The sequence below is a fragment of the Heteronotia binoei genome, chromosome 13 (assembly GCF_032191835.1).
Source record: "Heteronotia binoei isolate CCM8104 ecotype False Entrance Well chromosome 13, APGP_CSIRO_Hbin_v1, whole genome shotgun sequence".
NCBI lineage: Eukaryota > Metazoa > Chordata > Lepidosauria > Squamata > Gekkonidae > Heteronotia > Heteronotia binoei.
Window position 1 is genome coordinate 12,341,058 of NC_083235.1, and position 16,847 is coordinate 12,357,904.

The 16,847-nt window shown below is 46.6% G+C and overlaps 1 protein-coding gene across 1 annotated transcript in view; it reads right to left on the reverse strand.

Moving 5' to 3' along the window:
* Window positions 1-6,933, reverse strand: part of FAM3A (FAM3 metabolism regulating signaling molecule A) — a 33,745-nt gene extending 26,812 nt beyond the window's left edge. Inside the window, exon 1 of the mRNA XM_060253023.1 lies at window positions 6,769-6,933. The gene's annotated coding sequence lies outside the window, so the exon portion shown is untranslated. The remainder of the gene's footprint in view (window positions 1-6,768) is intronic.
* Window positions 6,934-16,847: the final 9,914 nt, after the last annotated feature.

Below are 16,847 nucleotides of genomic sequence, written 5' to 3' on the forward strand. Positions count from 1 at the left end.
TGTGTATAATAAAAACCAGAAAACACAATAATAATTGTTCACAAGGCTTCCAGAAAAGTGTCCACAGTCCTTCCAAATGAGACACTCCTATTCCACAAATATGTAATGATGTGAGGGAGGCAATAGAAATCTCCACAGTCCCAGCCAATGCCGTTGAAACTGATAAGGTATTTAACCAGTTCGAGTGTGTACAGCCAATGCTTTCTGTGAACGGACAGCTTCAGTATATCAAGGTCCCATCCTGGATGACGGGTTTGTTGGCTGGGAGCGTAGAGATTTCTGTCGCCTCCGTTGCATCATTATATACGCGTGGAATATAATTATCTCATTTGGAAGGCTGTGACATTTTTCTCTGGGAGGTTATTTGAGTCCGAAGCGTGGATTTTTATTTTCTTTGAAAGTGATGTTTACTCATAAACGTCAGCTTGCAAGCAAGGACTGCCCTTGAAGAGAGCCGAAGACCGTTTCATATATGGGCATGCTTTCCTTCAGTAAACGCTTTCTGTCAACTTTATAGGTGATCGACAGCCGACTTGTTTATATTAGATCTGTTGCATTTTGATAGCAGCATAATGACGGATTGGATTCTCGCAATACAAATTAGATTACAAAAGCGTTTGCAAATATAATTTCTTAGTAATTGGTGTTCGCAACAGCCAGTGGCTATCTCCCCGTGTTTTATCTCTTATCGCATTCCCTCCCTGCATTGCTGATTGAACTTCCAGGCGCGGTGTGGAGATAACCTAGAATTACAATTGTTCTCTGCGCAACGGAGATCGGTTCTCCTGGAAGGTCCAAGCGGGCAGCCGCGTTGGTCTGAAGCCGCAGAACAAAGCAGAAGTGCACCTTGAAGACCGACAAAGTTTTATTCAGAACGGAAGCTTTTCGGGTGCTCCGAGCACACTTCATCACATCTGATGAAGTGTGCTCGGAGCACACGAAAGCTTCCGTTCTGAATAAAACTTTGTCGGTCTTCAAGGTGCACTTGACTGCTACTTTGTTCTACTGCTTTGGTGGGTAAATTTGCAAGCGCTGCATGCTTGCTAATGTCCCTCAACTCCCCAAAGCCCATCCTTTCAAGGTTCTTTCCCCCCCACCACCACTCCGCAAAACCTCCAGGTATTCCCAAATCAGGAACCGACAACCCTAGCTCAAGATGGCATACGTGGGGTTCCCAGCAGGTCTATCCGCACACCTTCAAAACACACCCTGGTACCCAGCTGGTTGCCTAGAATCCCAAAATTCCCAGGAACCCAACCAAAAAGCGACACAGCGGTCCGAGGAAGGAGGCTTCCGCCCGAGAGAAGACTGCAAGGATTAATGGGTTCAAACGGAAGCCAAATGAAGAAAAGAAGTCGGGGTAGTCGGTTGATGTGCTCAGCGCCAGGAATGTAACAGAAAACCAACAAGATCTCCAAAAAAAGTTCTCATAGTAAACCCAGATTATTCCATTGGGAACTTTCTGGCCAACATTTGGTGTCTGTGGATGAATGCTGCTCCCACATGGCCCTGGGAAGTATCTGTAAAAATCACAGCATAGTTTGTTATGCAACCCTGTTCTATAACAAATGCTTTTGCCCGATAACTGTGCTTTTGCTCAATAAGGCTTCTGAATGGCTACTGGAGATCCAATTGCCTGTCCAGATTTTCAAAAACATTGCTTTGGCAACAGCTGCCACCATGACACACTGTGTGACTGAAAAGCTATGGCAATCACCGTGGATGGCTCCACCTCCTTTGGCAGCCATCTTGTGGCTGTGCCCACCAGTTTGGTGTAGTGGTTAAGTGCATGGACTACTATCTGGGAGAACCGGGTTTGATTCCCCACTCCTCCGCTTACAGCTGCTGGAATGGCCTTGGGTCAGCCATAGCTCTTGCAGAGTTGTCCTTGAAAGGGCAACTTCTGGGAGAGTTCTCTCAGCCCCGCCCACCTCACAGGGTGTCTGTTGTGGGGGGAAGGAGATAAAGGAGATTGTAAGCCGCTCTGAGACTCTGATTTAGAGAGAAGAGCGGGGTATAAATCTGCGTTCTTTTTCTACCATGTCAGGATTCCAAAGGGGCCCACAGGCTCAAGAAGTTCGGGGAGCCTTGCAGTTACTAGTATCGTCCCAGAAGCAACCCAGACTTGGCAAATTCAAAGAGATCTCCTGAAGCAATATTATTTATCAAGCACTGCAGTTGCTGTCAGGAGAGATTTTGGTTTGGGAGAATGCAGGACCTGGATTGGTGCAATCTGAAGCAGCCACTGAGTTTTGTCCAATTGCTTGGTAAACACCATCTGTCCCTAAGAAGAGGAGCCATGCAAGGATCATGATTTACTACAGACAGAGGCTCTGGACGTAATAGGCTCCACAGGGGGGGGGGGGTCAAAATAGTTCTTCCCAGGGACCATGTGAGAAGAGAAGTGAGATATATTCCGGCGCATTAAAGGGAGCCTCTGGCGATGGGGAGAGAGTCCTGTTTCTTGAAAGCCAACGGCGCTTGTGGAATTGTACACTGTGGAACAATAATCCAGCCTGGGGCAGATCAAAGCCCCGCAGATGCCTATCGCAGATACGCGGCTTGCTCCCACGAGGTAGAAGAAAGCATTCACAGACTATTGAATGACTCCGTTAACATTTCAAGAGGCGAATGATAGGATCTCTGCAATCCACTCCTGATAGGAATCTGGCCGCTGCATTTTGGATCGACTGTAAACTTCTAAGAACGTTTTTCAAAGGCCAGCTCCAAATGGAGCACAGGGTGGTTAGGTCATTGTGACGTGGCTAGCTTTGTTCTAATCTATGGTCACATGCACAGGTTAGAGCAGGGGTGGCCAAACTGCTGCTTTTTCACACATATTGTGTGGCTCTCAAAGCCCCCACTGCCCCATTGGCTGGCTTGGAGAAGGTATTTGTCTCTTTAAATCACGTCTCCAAGCCAAGCCAGCTGGCAGCTTAGCAAATACATTTGAGTTAAAGTTGCTTTCTTTCCACCTCTCCCTCCTCCCTTCCTCCCCTCCATGTATTTGCCTTCCTTCCTTCCTTCCTTCCTTCCTTCCTTGTGGCTCTCAAACATCTGACGTTTGTTCTATCCGGCTCTTATGTTAAGCAAGTTGGGCTGCCCCTGGGTTAGAGGGCACCTGATGCAGGACATCCATCAATAAGATCGCCTGTGGTTCCTTTTCTTTTCAAGTTCAGAGCAGCTGCAGTATGTGATTCTGCAGAGGCTTGTGACCCTTCCACCTGCACCACTAAAATCAAGGACAAAATACAGGGGGAAACAGTTTAAAAAACAAAAGCAGACCCTATCCAGTGTGGGTTCTTTTTGGATTCCTGGGATGGGTTGAAGCTCAGTGGCAGAGCCTCTGCTCGGCATGCAGAAGGTCCCAGATTCAATCCCCGCCATCTCCAGCTATGAGAACCAGGCAGGAGGTGATGGGAAAGACCTTGACCCGAGACCCTGGCTCAGTGGCAGAGCCTCTGCTTGGCATGCAGAAGGTCCCAGGTTCAATCCCCGGCATCTCCAGTTAAAAGGACCAGGCAGGAGGGGATTTCAACAAATATCAGGAAGAATGCATGCAGCATGTTCTCCCCACACACAATAAAACAGGGGCGGCCAAACTTGCTTAAGGAAAGGGGCACATAGAATAAATGTCAGATGTTTAAGAGGCACAAGACATGAATGTCTGATGTTTGAGAGCCACAAGACATGAACATCAGATATCTGAAGGAAGGAAATAGGTGGGGGAGGGAGAGAGAGGTGGAGAGAAAGCAATTTTAATTATAACTGTATTCTCCAAGCTGCCAGCTGGCTTGGCTTGGAGAAGGGATTTAAAGAGACAAATGCTTTTTCCAAGCCAGCCACGGGGTGGTGGGAGCTCCAAGAGCCACACAATGTGTGTAAAAGAGCCACATGTGGCTCCCAAGCCACAGTCTGGCCACCCCTGTAATAAAAGATAGTGAATGAAAAGAGCTTGGTCACTTCTAGTTGTTATCCTTATTTACAAGATTCACGTCCTACCTTTCTGCCCAATCAGGGCCACCAAGGCAGTTGTACTGTGCATATACAGGATTCAGATACAAATGTTCATGTTTTAGAAAGCAACGTACACGACTGCAGAATTATGCCACAATCCGTACTGTGCTACTCTAAGCCCTTGAGAGGGAGCTGAACCGGCTACAGGCCAAAACCAGAGCAGCACAGTGAGTCAGAGACAGTCTCAAACAAGGATCTAAATTCCTATTTCATCATTCTTAGGCAAACCTGTTTGAGTCAATCAGTTCCTCAGTTCCGCATTCGTAATCCCAGATCTGTTGAAAGTGTGACCTTATAAAATAATTACTGCGAAGTACCTGCGACATTAAGAAAGGGCAGGTGAAACTATCAGAGAGTCTGCTGAAATTTAAGACGCTAAGTGGCTTGTACCGTTTTCTGAAATATGTTCTGGCCCCAGGACTTTGGGGGTGGGTGGTGGGTGGGAGAGAGCTCAGACAAGGCCCTTTACCTTGGAATTAATCAGACTGCAAAATGGGAATCAGCTTATGCTGCTTTCTGAACTTTTGGGGTGCTTCAGACAAAGCAAGGCAGTGAGTTTTTCCCCATCTTGGGGCTACGAGAGATTCCCAACCTTGCTACTAAAAAACCCAGGCTTTTGGGGGCATCTTGTCCCTTCTTATCCTCTTTGATCTAAGCTCCCCTGTTCTGCCTTACTAACTGCACTGCTTGTGGGGGGATCCTGGAACCATTTATCGTTCTATCCCACTTTGAAATGGGGTACACCTGCCTCCCACACTCACCCCAGTGCAAAACAAGAGCATTAGTTACTCCACTCTGGTACCCTCAAAGGCTCTTCCGCAATTGTGGGATCTCTGTTCCCAAGTTTGATTCTTGGGATGTTGATTCCAGGGTCCCCTTCTGGGTCCTCTACAATTTCTAATATTACCTATGCTTATTTTCAGGGGTTTTGTAGGAGGAACTCCTTTGTCTTTGCCACACACCCCTGATGTAGCCAATCCGCCTGGAGCTTACAGTAATAATAATAACAACGACATTCAATTTATACCCCGGCCTCCCCGCCGAAGCCGGCTCAGGGCAGCTCACAACATAATATAAAATACAAAGATTACATAACAAAACAATAATCTACAACATTATACAATTTCTTTAGAATTCCCTTAAAACCATCTAATTAAAACCAACAATTACAGTAGGCCCTGTAAGAAGAGCCCTCTAAGCTTTGGAGGATTGGCTACATTAAGGGTGTGTGGTCTAATATGCAAAGGAGTTCCTGCTACAAACCCCCCCCCCCGTTTATTTTGTTTTAAAAGTGCCATATTTCACATGTGAAGTTGCACTGATTTCCACCAATTCCTGCCCCCCCTTTCAGGACCTGAGAAAGTCCCCCCCAAAGGTGCAGTTCCAGAGCCATAAAATACCAAACAAATCTGCATTTATTGTAGTAATGCCATCCCACCCCGGCAATCTTGGGTAACTTTAAAAGTCACATGAAATAGGACCCTATCTTGGCATCTCTATGCCCTGCAGAGGAGGAAACTGTTCCTGCTTTACTTTTACAACACGTCACACCAGTTAGCGAAAACACAAGAATCCTTCCAGAAGAAAAAGGTTAACACCCTCTTTTCCCCCACCTGGACAAAGATCGCCCTGCATCACCATGGCTCACATGCCTGATCTTAAGGACACCATTACGACACCTTTCTATATCCTACTACGATTCCCTCCGTCTTTGCTCTCACGTCACACCCGGGCCCCCCACCACATGTGTCACCCTTTCCCACCCTACATCACCCATTTACCCTACATCAGGGGTGGCCAAACAGTGGCCCGGGAGCTACATATTCACACATATTGAGTGGCTCTCAAAGCCCACACCAGTCAGCTGGCTTGGAGAAAGCATTTAAAGTTAAAGTTGCTTTCTTTCTACCTCCTTTTCCCTCCCCTATCCATCTGCCTCCCTTCCAACATCTGTTGTTCTCGTCTCGTGACTCTTAAAACATCTGACATTTATTCTATGTGGCTTTTACATTAAGCAAGCATGGCCACCCCTGCCCTATACCGTCCGTGTCCGACAGCCCTCCCCACAGCTCATATGCACCCTCCATCATGGTGTCGCTCCTTCCCACCCACAGCTCCTGTGCACCTTCCATCACGCATTTTGCCTCTTCCCCACTATTACACCTCCCATATACCCTATATGCAATGCGTACAGCTCCCCTATATGCAAACCGCACAGCTCCCCTGCGCCCTCCCTCACGTGTCGCCCCTTCTCACAACACAGCTCCTGTGCACTCCCCATCATGCATGTCGCCCCTTCTCGCAACAGCTCTTGTGCACCCCCATCACACGTGTCGCCCCTTCTCACACGACAGCTCCCCTGCACCGTGCATCATGTGTGTCACCCCTTTTCACAACACAGCTGCTGTGCACCCTCCAACACGCGTGTCGCCCCTTCTCACAACACATTTCCCATATGCAATGCGTGTCTGTCGCCCCTTCTCACAACACAGCTGCAGTGCACCCTCCATTACGCGTGTCGCCCCTTCTCACAACACATTTCCCATATTCCCTATATGCAATGCGTGTCTGTCGCCCCTTCCCACCCCACAGCTCCCCTGCACCCTCCATCAGGCGCGTCGCCTCTTCCCACCCCACAGCTCCCATATTCCCTCTATGCAATGCGTGCCTGTGGCCCCTTCCAATCCCACCCCACAGCTCCCCTGCACCCTCCCCCGGGCGCGCCGGCCCCTTCTCCCCCCTCTCCGACACCTTCTCGTCTCCCGCAGCCCCGCGATCGCCTCATGGCTCCCCGCTGGATCCCCTTCCCGGCCGGGGCCGCTCCGTGCCAAACGCCCACCGGGGCCTACGTCGCCGCTGCCAGCCCCGGCCTGAAGCAGGAGTCTCTGCCGGCGGCTCCGCCCAGGCTCCGGGGGCGGGGACTGAGAAGCGCCGCGGCGCTAGTCGCGGCCCGGCCCTCCGGCTCCTCCCTCGGGTCTTGGGGAAACGCCTCTCGCCCGGAGCCCCCTTCAGGCACCTGGGTCGGCCGCCGCCGCCGCTCCTGTCGGGCCGCCATTCTGCCCCCAACGGCCGGCCTCTGCCTCCCCCGCGCCGGGCTGCCTCGCGCTCCATCGACTGCGTGGAATTCCCGCCTCAAGTGCGGGCTCGGTTGGAAGGAGGCTGCCCCTTTCTCTGTGGAGGGATGACCATCATTCAGGAGCAGCTGGGTTTTGAAACTGTTTTCGGAGAAAGCACGTTGATTCTCTTAAGGAAAAGTATTAAAGACGGACAGACAAACACACACGTATGGTAGAAGGAAGACGAGAGATAGATAGATAGATAGATAGATAGATAGATAGATAGATAGATAGATAGATAGATAGATAGATAGATAGATAGATAGATAGATAGATAGATAGATAGATAGATAGATAGATAGATAGATAGATAGATAGATAGACAGACAGACAGACAGACAGACAGACAGACAGACAGACAGGCAGGCAGGCAGGCAGGCAGGCAGGCAGGCAGGCAGGCAGGCAGGCAGGCAGGCAGGCAGAGGAGAGAGAGAGAGAGAGAGAGAAACAGATGCTAGACAGACAGAGAGAGAGACAGACAGACAGATGATAGAGAGATGATAGAGAGAAACATGCTAGACAGAGAGACAGACAGACAGACAGATGATAGACAGACAGATGTGAGAGAGAGAGAAACAGATGCTAGACAGACAGAGAGAGAGACAGACAGACGATAGACAGAGAGATGAGAGAGAGAGAAACAGATGCTAGACAGACAGAGAGAGAGACAGACAGATGATAGAGAGAGAGAAACATGCTAGACAGAGAGACAGACAGATGATAGACAGACAGATGTGAGAGAGAGAGAAACAGATGCTAGACAGACAGATAGAGAGGCAGACAGACAGATGATAGACAGATAGATGATAGAGAGAGAAACAGATGCTAGACAGACAGACAGACAGATGAGAGAGAGAGAAACAGATGCTAGACAGAGAGACAGACAGACAGACAGATGATAGACAGATAGAGAGATGATAGAGAAACAGATGCTAGACAGAGAGAGAGATGATAGAGAGAGAGAAACATGCTAGACAGACAGACAGACAGACAGACAGACAGACAGATAGATAGATAGATAGATAGATAGATAGATAGATAGATAGATAGATAGATAGATAGTTAGATGATGATTGAGAGAGACAGACATATGATAGACAGATAATGATTGATAGACAGATGATAGCTTGATAGATGATGATTGAGAGAGACAGACAGATGATAGATAAATGATTGATGGATAGATGATAGATAATTGAGCAAGAGATAGACAGACAGATGATAGACAGACAGACAGATAGATACTCTTATAGAGCATAGCTGGTCAAACTGTGGCTCAGGAGCCACATGTTGCTCTTTCACACATATTGTGTGACTCTGGAGGCCCCCACCACTCCCATTTACTGGCAGCTTGGAGAATGCGTTTAAAGTTGCTTTCTTTTCACCTCTACCTCCCTCATCTGCTTTCCTCCCTCCCTCTAATGTTCATGTCTTGTGGCTCTCAAACATATGATCTGACATTTATTCTGTATAGCTCTTAAGTTAAGCAAGTTTGGCCACCCCTGTTATAGGGAATCAATCTGCTTTCTCTTAAGATAATCAAAAAGAAGAGGGCAGACTCCTGCGCAGGTTTACCTTGGAGTAAGCGCCATTGAATTCAGCACATTTTCAAACACACTAAATAATGCACTTTCAACCTGTTTTTAATGCACTTTGCAACTGGTTTACTGTGCGAAATGGCAAAATCCACTTTAAAAGTGAATAGAAACTGCATTATTCCAGATGTGTAGAAGCGCCTTACACACAGACACACATATACACGCATACACAGAGGGAGAAAGAGAGATGAATGCCAATAGTCTTGAAGCAGGCAATTCCAACTCCATTGCCCATGATTTATCATATGTGTATAGTGCCCTCAGGTTACTTCCAATTTAGGGTTACCATATTTTGGAAAGCAAAACAGAGGACGTATTTCCTAACTAACTTCAAACAAGTGATCACTATGACATCCCAAATACTACTATATAATTTATCTCAATTTAAATACTACAATTGAAGCTGTGATCATGGCTACAGAAAAGGGCCCAAAAAGAGGATGAACACACACACACACACACACACAAAGAGGACATGTCTTCTTTAAAAAAGGACATCTGGTAACCCTAGACTTAAGGCGACTCAATTAATATCCTCTGAAATAGCCTATTGCTAACAGCCTTTGTCAGGTCTTGCAAACTGAGGGTTGCAACTTTCTTTTAAATAATCAATCCATCTTGTGTCGTCCTCTTTCCCTGCCGCCTTCAGCTTTTCCTAGCATTATTACATTTTCCTGTGACTCTTGTATTCTTATAATGTGACCAAAATCTGATAGTCCTTTTAACTTCTAGGAAGAGTCCAGACTTCCTCGGGAGGTGGCGGGCTTTCCTTCCTTAGAGGTTTTTCAACAGAGGCTAGATGGCCATCTGACAGCAATGAGGATCCTGTGAACTTAGGGGGCAGCAGTATTTGTGAGTTTCCTGCGTTGTGCAGTGGGTTGGACTAGATCAGGGGTGGCCAACAGTAGCTCTCCTAATTTTTTTTGCCTACAACTCCCATCAGCCCCAGCCAGCATGGCCAATGGTTGGGGCTGATGGGAGTTGTAGGGAAAAAAACATCTGGAGAGCTGCCATTGGCCACCCCTGGACTAGATGACCCTTGCGGTCCCTTCCAACTCTATGATTCTATTATTTTATTTACAACCCAGTTCTCTGTCTTTTTGGCAGGCTACTGTACCTCTAAAACTTTTCTCTGATGCCACATTTCAAATAAATCAACTTTCTTTCTGTCAGCTTTCTTCACTATCCAACTTTCATACCTTTACACATTAATGGGGAATCCTATGGCATGAATGAACTTTATCTTGGTTACCAGCAACACTTCCTTACACTTCCGGATCGTTTCTACATTCTTCATGGCTGCCCTCCCCAGTTTCAGTCGCCTTCTGATTCCTTGGTTGCAGGCTCCCTTTTGATTGATAATAGAATCAAGAGACAGAACATCTTGAACAATTTGTTTCTTCATCATCTGATAACCATCATCATGGTAACATTGGGAGAGGTTCTGGCCCTGCTGGTGGACCTCCTAATGGCACCTGGGCTTTGGCTACTGTGTGACACAGGAATATTGGACTGGAAGGGCCATTGGCCTGATCCAACATGGCTTCTCTTATGTTCTCACCTCAGATGGTTGAGAGGTATAGGCTAGGCTGGCTTCATACAAGCAGAAAAAATTGTGTGGCAGAATGGATTGTATCCACTTCAGACCACAGATTAAAGATTATATGAGATCCTCTATGTGTGTGTGTGTGTTTAAACACCCCCTTGTTTCCTATCTTCATGAAATATCTTTTAGTGTGAAGGGTCATTCAAAGCTGAAATCCACCATCTGAAGTGGGTACAACTCAGTTTACCTTTCTGCATGTTTGCACCTCATCCTTCAACATGTGCGAATCAAATCTTGTCAACAGCCCTGTTCAACCACCCTTTGAACTTCTACAAAACTTCTAGTTAACACATACAGTACTATTAGTTTATTGAGTTTGCTTTGACAACACCGAGAGAATACAGTCCTCTTTCTCCACTGTTCCCCACCCATCACGTGACGTTTCAGTCTATTCCAAAGACACAGAGTGCCTGAAGGGCACAGAAGAATAACTCCTTACTGAAGTACCTAATGCAGGTTGCCTATGGCTGTTCACATGGACATGTTCACGAAAAGGCTACCATAACCTTGATGAAGCAATGTAGGAATGTCACACGACTCAGGATTGAGGTTCATCACACCAGCCTGTCTCTGCTGCTGCCTTCTTGACAGTGGTGGTGTTTTATTTTATGCATTCTGCTCTACATAATCATTTACTAGAAGTATACAGATGTTTACCTTAGCTGTCTACCCCAAATGTGTATTCCAGGAAGGAGGTGAAAAGGGCAGGACATTCCAAGGCCCTCAGCATTCTTGCATAGGGCGAAGTGCAGGAAGGCTTAAGCTTGCCTTCTAAGTCTATAGATGAAATCGGAACAAGGTCGGTTTGCCAAATCGTTGCCCTTTCCTTCAAAGCAATCTTGATGTATGTCCTAACCAATATTCCCTCTTAAACCGTGGAGTCTTGTTAGCAAAAATTCTACTTGGTGAGCTACTGGGATTCAAGTTGTGAGCTACTGCATAAGTTAGTTTGCTCTGGGGCCGTTTTTCCTGAGCTAAAACAAAAATGTGTGAGCCGGAGGCTAAAAATCTGTGAGCTAGCTCACACTAACTCAGTTTAGGGGGAAGAAGAAGAAGATATTGGATTTATATCCCGCCCTCCACTCTGAAGAGTCTCAGAGCGGCTCACAATCTCCTTTACCTTCCTCCCCCACAACAGACACCCTGTGAGGTGGGTGGGGCTGGAGAGGGCTCTCACAGCAGCTGCCCTTTCAAGGACAACTTCTGCCAGAGCTATGGCTGACCCAAGGCCATTCCAGCAGGTGCAAGTGGAGGAGTGGGGAATCAAACCCGGTTCTCCCAGATAAGAGTCCGCGCACTTAACCATTACACCAAACTGGCTCTCTGGTCCTAACCACCATTCAATCACACTTCTGTTTTTGTCTTTCCCACAGGACTTGGTAGGGCTGCCAGCTCCTGGGTTGGGAAATAACTGGAGATTTTGGGGGTTGGAGCCTGAGGTAGGTGGGGTTTTGTGAGGGACGGGACTTCAATGGGGCAGAATACCATGGAGTTCACCTTCCAAAGTGGCCATTTTCTCCAGGGGAATTTATCCCTGTCACCTGGAGATAAGTCGCTTATAATCCCAGGCAGGTTTTTTTGGTAGCAGGAACTCATTTGCATCTTAGGCCACACCCCCTTGATGTAGCCAATCCTCCTGGAGCTTACAGTAGGCCCTGTACTAAGAGCCCTGTAAGCTTTTGAAGGATTGAATACATCAGGGGTGTGTGGCCTAATAAGCAAAGCGGTTCCTGCTACAAAAAAAGCCCTGATCCCAGGAGATCTCCAGCTACCCTCTGGTGGTTGGCAACCCTAGAACTTGGGGAGGAGGCTAGGAAAACAGAATCATAGTGAGGCTTGGAATCACTCTGTGCTTTTAAAAAAGGAACCTGCACAGTGGCGTGTGATTGTAATTTGCGTGTACAGTGTGAACTACTACAACATACCTGTGTATTTTCCTGGTCTGTGTGCAGATGTCTTGCAGCATCGAGTCACTTGCCGTGGCATTCAGAAGCCTACAAAAAGTGGGAGAACATCTGCAGAACCTGGACTCTGACAACGCTAATGTCGAGGAGTTTTCTCTTTTGAGGCTTCACTCAAGCAACATCAAACAACACTATTTGGAGTGAGGAATGTACAAACAAATCTAGAACAGGAAGAGGGGGAAAGAGGTGCACACGGACCAGATAGACTCACATTTGAGCTGTATCTGAAGTAAGCAGTGACTCACGAAAGCTCCAACCCTGCCACAAATTTTGTTGGTCTTTAAGATCATAGAATAAAAGAGTTGGAAGGGACCTCCAGGGCCCCCTAGTTCAAAATTCTTAGAGGGAAGGAAAAGTGGACTTTACAAGAGGTTGTTTCTGATGGCAACCAGGAAGGCAGATAAATAGAAGCAAGTTACAAAAATCTGATTGGGTTTGTTTTGCAAATTACAAGAGGGGCGGAGGAAATACCTTAACATTACACAGTCAGAAGAATTGAAGAAGAATTGCAGATTTATACCCCGCCCTTCTCTCTGAATCAGAGTCTCAGAGCGGCTTACAGTTTCCTTTATCTCCTTCGCCCACAACAGACACCTTGTGAGGGTGGTGGGGCTAAGAGAGCTCTCCCAGAAGCTACCCTTTCAAGGACAACTCTGCGATAGCTATGGCTAACACAAAGGCCATTCCAGCAGCTGCAAGTAGAAGAATGGGGAATCAAACCTGGTTCTCCCAGATAAGAGTCCACGCACTTAACCACTATACCAAACTGGCTCTCAGTCATAGAATCATAGAGTTGGAAGGTACCTGCAGGGTCATCCAGTCCAACCCACTGCACAATGCAAAAAAACCACAAATACTTACCCCAAATTCAGAGGATCTTCATCACTGCCAGATGGCCATCTAACCTCTGTTGAAAAACCTCCAAGGAAGGAGAGCCCACCACCTCCCGAGGAAGTCTATTCCACTGAGGAATCGCTCTAACGGTCAGGAAGTTCTTCCTAATGTTGAGCCGGAAACTCTTTTGATTTCATTTCAACCCATAGGTTCTGGTCCTACCTTCCGGGGCCACAGAAAACAATTCCACACCATCCTCTTGATGACAGCCCTTCAAGTACTTGAAGATGGTGATCATATCACCTCTCAGCCACCTCCTCTCCAGGCTAAACATGCCCAGCTCCTTCAACCTTTCCTCATAGGACTTGGTCTCCAGACACCTCACCATTTTCGTCACCCTCCTCTGAACCTCTTCCAGCTTGTCTATAACCTTCTTAAAATGTGGTGCCCAAAATTGAACACAATACTCCAGATGAGGTCTTACCAGAGCAGAGTAAAGCGATATCATCACATCACATGATCTGGACACTATACTTCTATTGATACAGCCCAGAATTGCATTTGCCTTTTTAAGCCACCACATCACACTATTGACTCATGTTCAGCGTATAATCCACTAAGACCCCTAGATCCTTTTTGCACATACGACTTCTTAGACAAGTCTCCCCCATCCTATAACAATGCATGGGATTTTTCCTACCGAAATGCAGAACTTTACATTTATCCCTGTTAAAATTCATTTTATTTTAATCACCAAGTTAAATTTTTTACATACTTACTATTTAATATACAGCATTTTAGATTTTTTTTTTTTCAAACACCTCTCTGCCGTTGCACAGTTTTTATTTAGAGATTTTTGTCCAGGAATGTGGAACAGGGTACCTCTGTACATGCCATAAAACACCACAACAGGAACACAGATGTAACATACGTAAGATTTAAAAATACTGCATGATGATAGGTTACAATTGTGATTTTTTTTTTCTTCTATTAAGTATATCGTTAGAGATACTTGAAGGGCTGTCATCTAGAGGATGGTGTGGAATTGTTTTCTGTGGCCCCAGAAGGTAGGACCAGAACCAACGGGTGGAAATTCAATCAAAGAGTTTCTGGCTCAACATTAGGAAGAACTTCCTGACCATTAGAGTGATTCCTCAATGGAAAAGGCTTCCTTGGGAGGTGGTGGGCTCTCCTTCCTTGGAGCTTTTTAAACAGAGGCTAGATGGCCATCTGACAGCAATGGATTTAGGGGAAGGTGTTTGTGGGTTTCCTGAACTGTGTAGGGGGTTGGACTGGATGACCCTGGAAGTCCCTTTCCTACTCTATGATTCTATATGGAACAAGTATATATGTATTATATTCTATTAACTAGATTATATCAGTCGGACCTTAATAACAAAGCTCCTATTTGTTATCTGTAGCTTTAAGTATGTGACAGTTTCACACCCAGCTGCATGGAATTACTGGGGTGAGTTTGTTTTAAGAAGGGTACTGTTATCAACCTGCTTGGGGAGATTGTGCTGGCTAATGTTAGAACAGAAGGCTTTGTACCATACTAGGAAAAAATTAAAGCAACTGGCTTGCTTCTGATATAAATGCAGAGTTATAAACAACAGGTAAGTTTAAATAGTTTAGTTTTTGTTATTGTAGAATTTTTAATTTCCTTTTGGGGAAGATTAACCACAAAACAGTCCTACATCTGGATGCTTGACTCCTTACAGAAGCTGTTCTGCAGCTTAAAGCTGCTGGAACTGTCTTCATTTACATTACAGGGTCATGTTAATTGTGTTATCTTTGTTATCTACTTAACATGTAAGGTCTATGTGTTACGTAACTGCATTACAAAGCGTACTAACCTTTATTCACAGCGATTGTTTCGTTTCTTGCCACGGTGTGAGAGGATGCTGGAGTAGATAGACCACTGGTTTGATCCAGCAGGGCTCTTTTGATGTTCTTATGAAGGCCTTGGCCCCTGTGCCCTATCCTTGGCCCTCCAGAGGAACTGGTTGCCCACTGTGTAAGACAGGATGCTGGACTAGATGGGCCCTCACTGGTCTGATCCAGCAGGGCTCTTCCCCATCCTATAACAATGACAGGGCTCTTCTGATGTTCTTATGAAGGCCTCAGCCTCTGTACCCTGTTGTTGGCCCTCCAGAGAACTGGTTGACCATTGTGTGAAACAGGATGCTGGACTATCTGCCTATGTTTGTATCCACCACCACTTCTTGCAACGCCAAGAATAAAGAGCATCACTGTCCAGGCATAGTGTTCCATCTATATGTTGTGGCTAAGAGCCCCTAATGGACCTTCGCTTAGACCGGTAGCAGCTCTCCAGGGTGTCAGGCAGATGTTTTTCATGTCACCTACTGCCAGGTATCTTCACTGGGAAAGCCAGGGATTTTGTACCTGGGTCCCACTGTATGCCAAGCGGATGTTCTGTCATGACCCCTGCTCTGGTGTAGGTATCCTGCTAACCAATTACTTGGGAAATCAGGGCACTTTTACGTCCTACTGTCACTGGGGTGCCCAAACAGCAGCTTGGGAGCCACTTGTGGCTCTTTCAGACATATTGTGTGACTCTCAAAGCCCCCACTGCCCTGTCAGAAAAGGCATTTGTCTCTTTACATCACTTCTCTGAGTCAAGACAGCTGGTGGCTTGGAGAAAGCTTTAAAAGTTGCTTTCTTTCCACTGCTCCCTCCCCATCTGTTTGCCTTCCTGTCCTGCGGTTCTCAAACAGCTGACATTCATATCTTGTGACTCTCAAACATTTGACATTTATTCTATGTGGCGCTTGCATGGCCAGCCCCGTACTATCAGGTTATTCAGTCTGGATCAGGAAATTTATTAGGGGGAAGTTTGAATTTAATTGGGCAGTTTGGATTTCACTGCCAGGTGGGAAAATTAAGACAGGGTGAACTGTGCTTGCATTGGTGTAAGATATAAAAGGTATAGGTAGTCCCCTGTGCAAGCACCAGTCGTTTCCGACTCTGGGGTGATGTCGCATCATGACGTTTTCACAGCAGACTTTTTACAGGGTGGTTTGCCATTGCCTTCCCCAGTCATCTACACTTTCCCCCCATCAAGCTGGTTCCTCATTTTACTGACCTCGGAAGGATGGAAGGCTGAGTCAATCCTGAGCCGGCTACCTGAACCCAGGATTGAACTCAGGTGGTGAGCAGAGCTTGGACTGCAATACTGCAGCTCTACCACTCTGCGCCATGGGGCTGGTGTAAGATATACGGGGCTTTAAAAACAAAACAGGAATACAGTTCCAGCGGGCTTTGTGCCAGGGGGTGTGGCCTAATATGGAAATGAGTTCCTGCTGGGCTTTTCCCTACAACAAATACCCTGGACAAACAGGTGTGAAGGTGACCGTTGGCATGATTACTTTAGCGGACAAAGGACCAGGAAAGCCTGGTGGGTGTGTCCTGGGAGACTGATAGTTTGATGATAAGTCGGATTTCCTGCTGGATCCTCCCATGCATTAGGCTATTGTTCTAATTGATAAGTCTTTTGTTGGAACCTTAAATGGGGTGGAGGCTGAGGGGGATTGCCTTCTAAAAGACCCTTTTCTAGATACCACATCTGTAATTACATGTAAGAAGTGCCTTCGGGCATCCTGAAACTTCCTGGAATCCTATCTTCATTACGATGTGTGCTCTTTCAGTAAAAGAGGGGGAGTCCTGGCCCCACTGACGGACCTCCTGATGG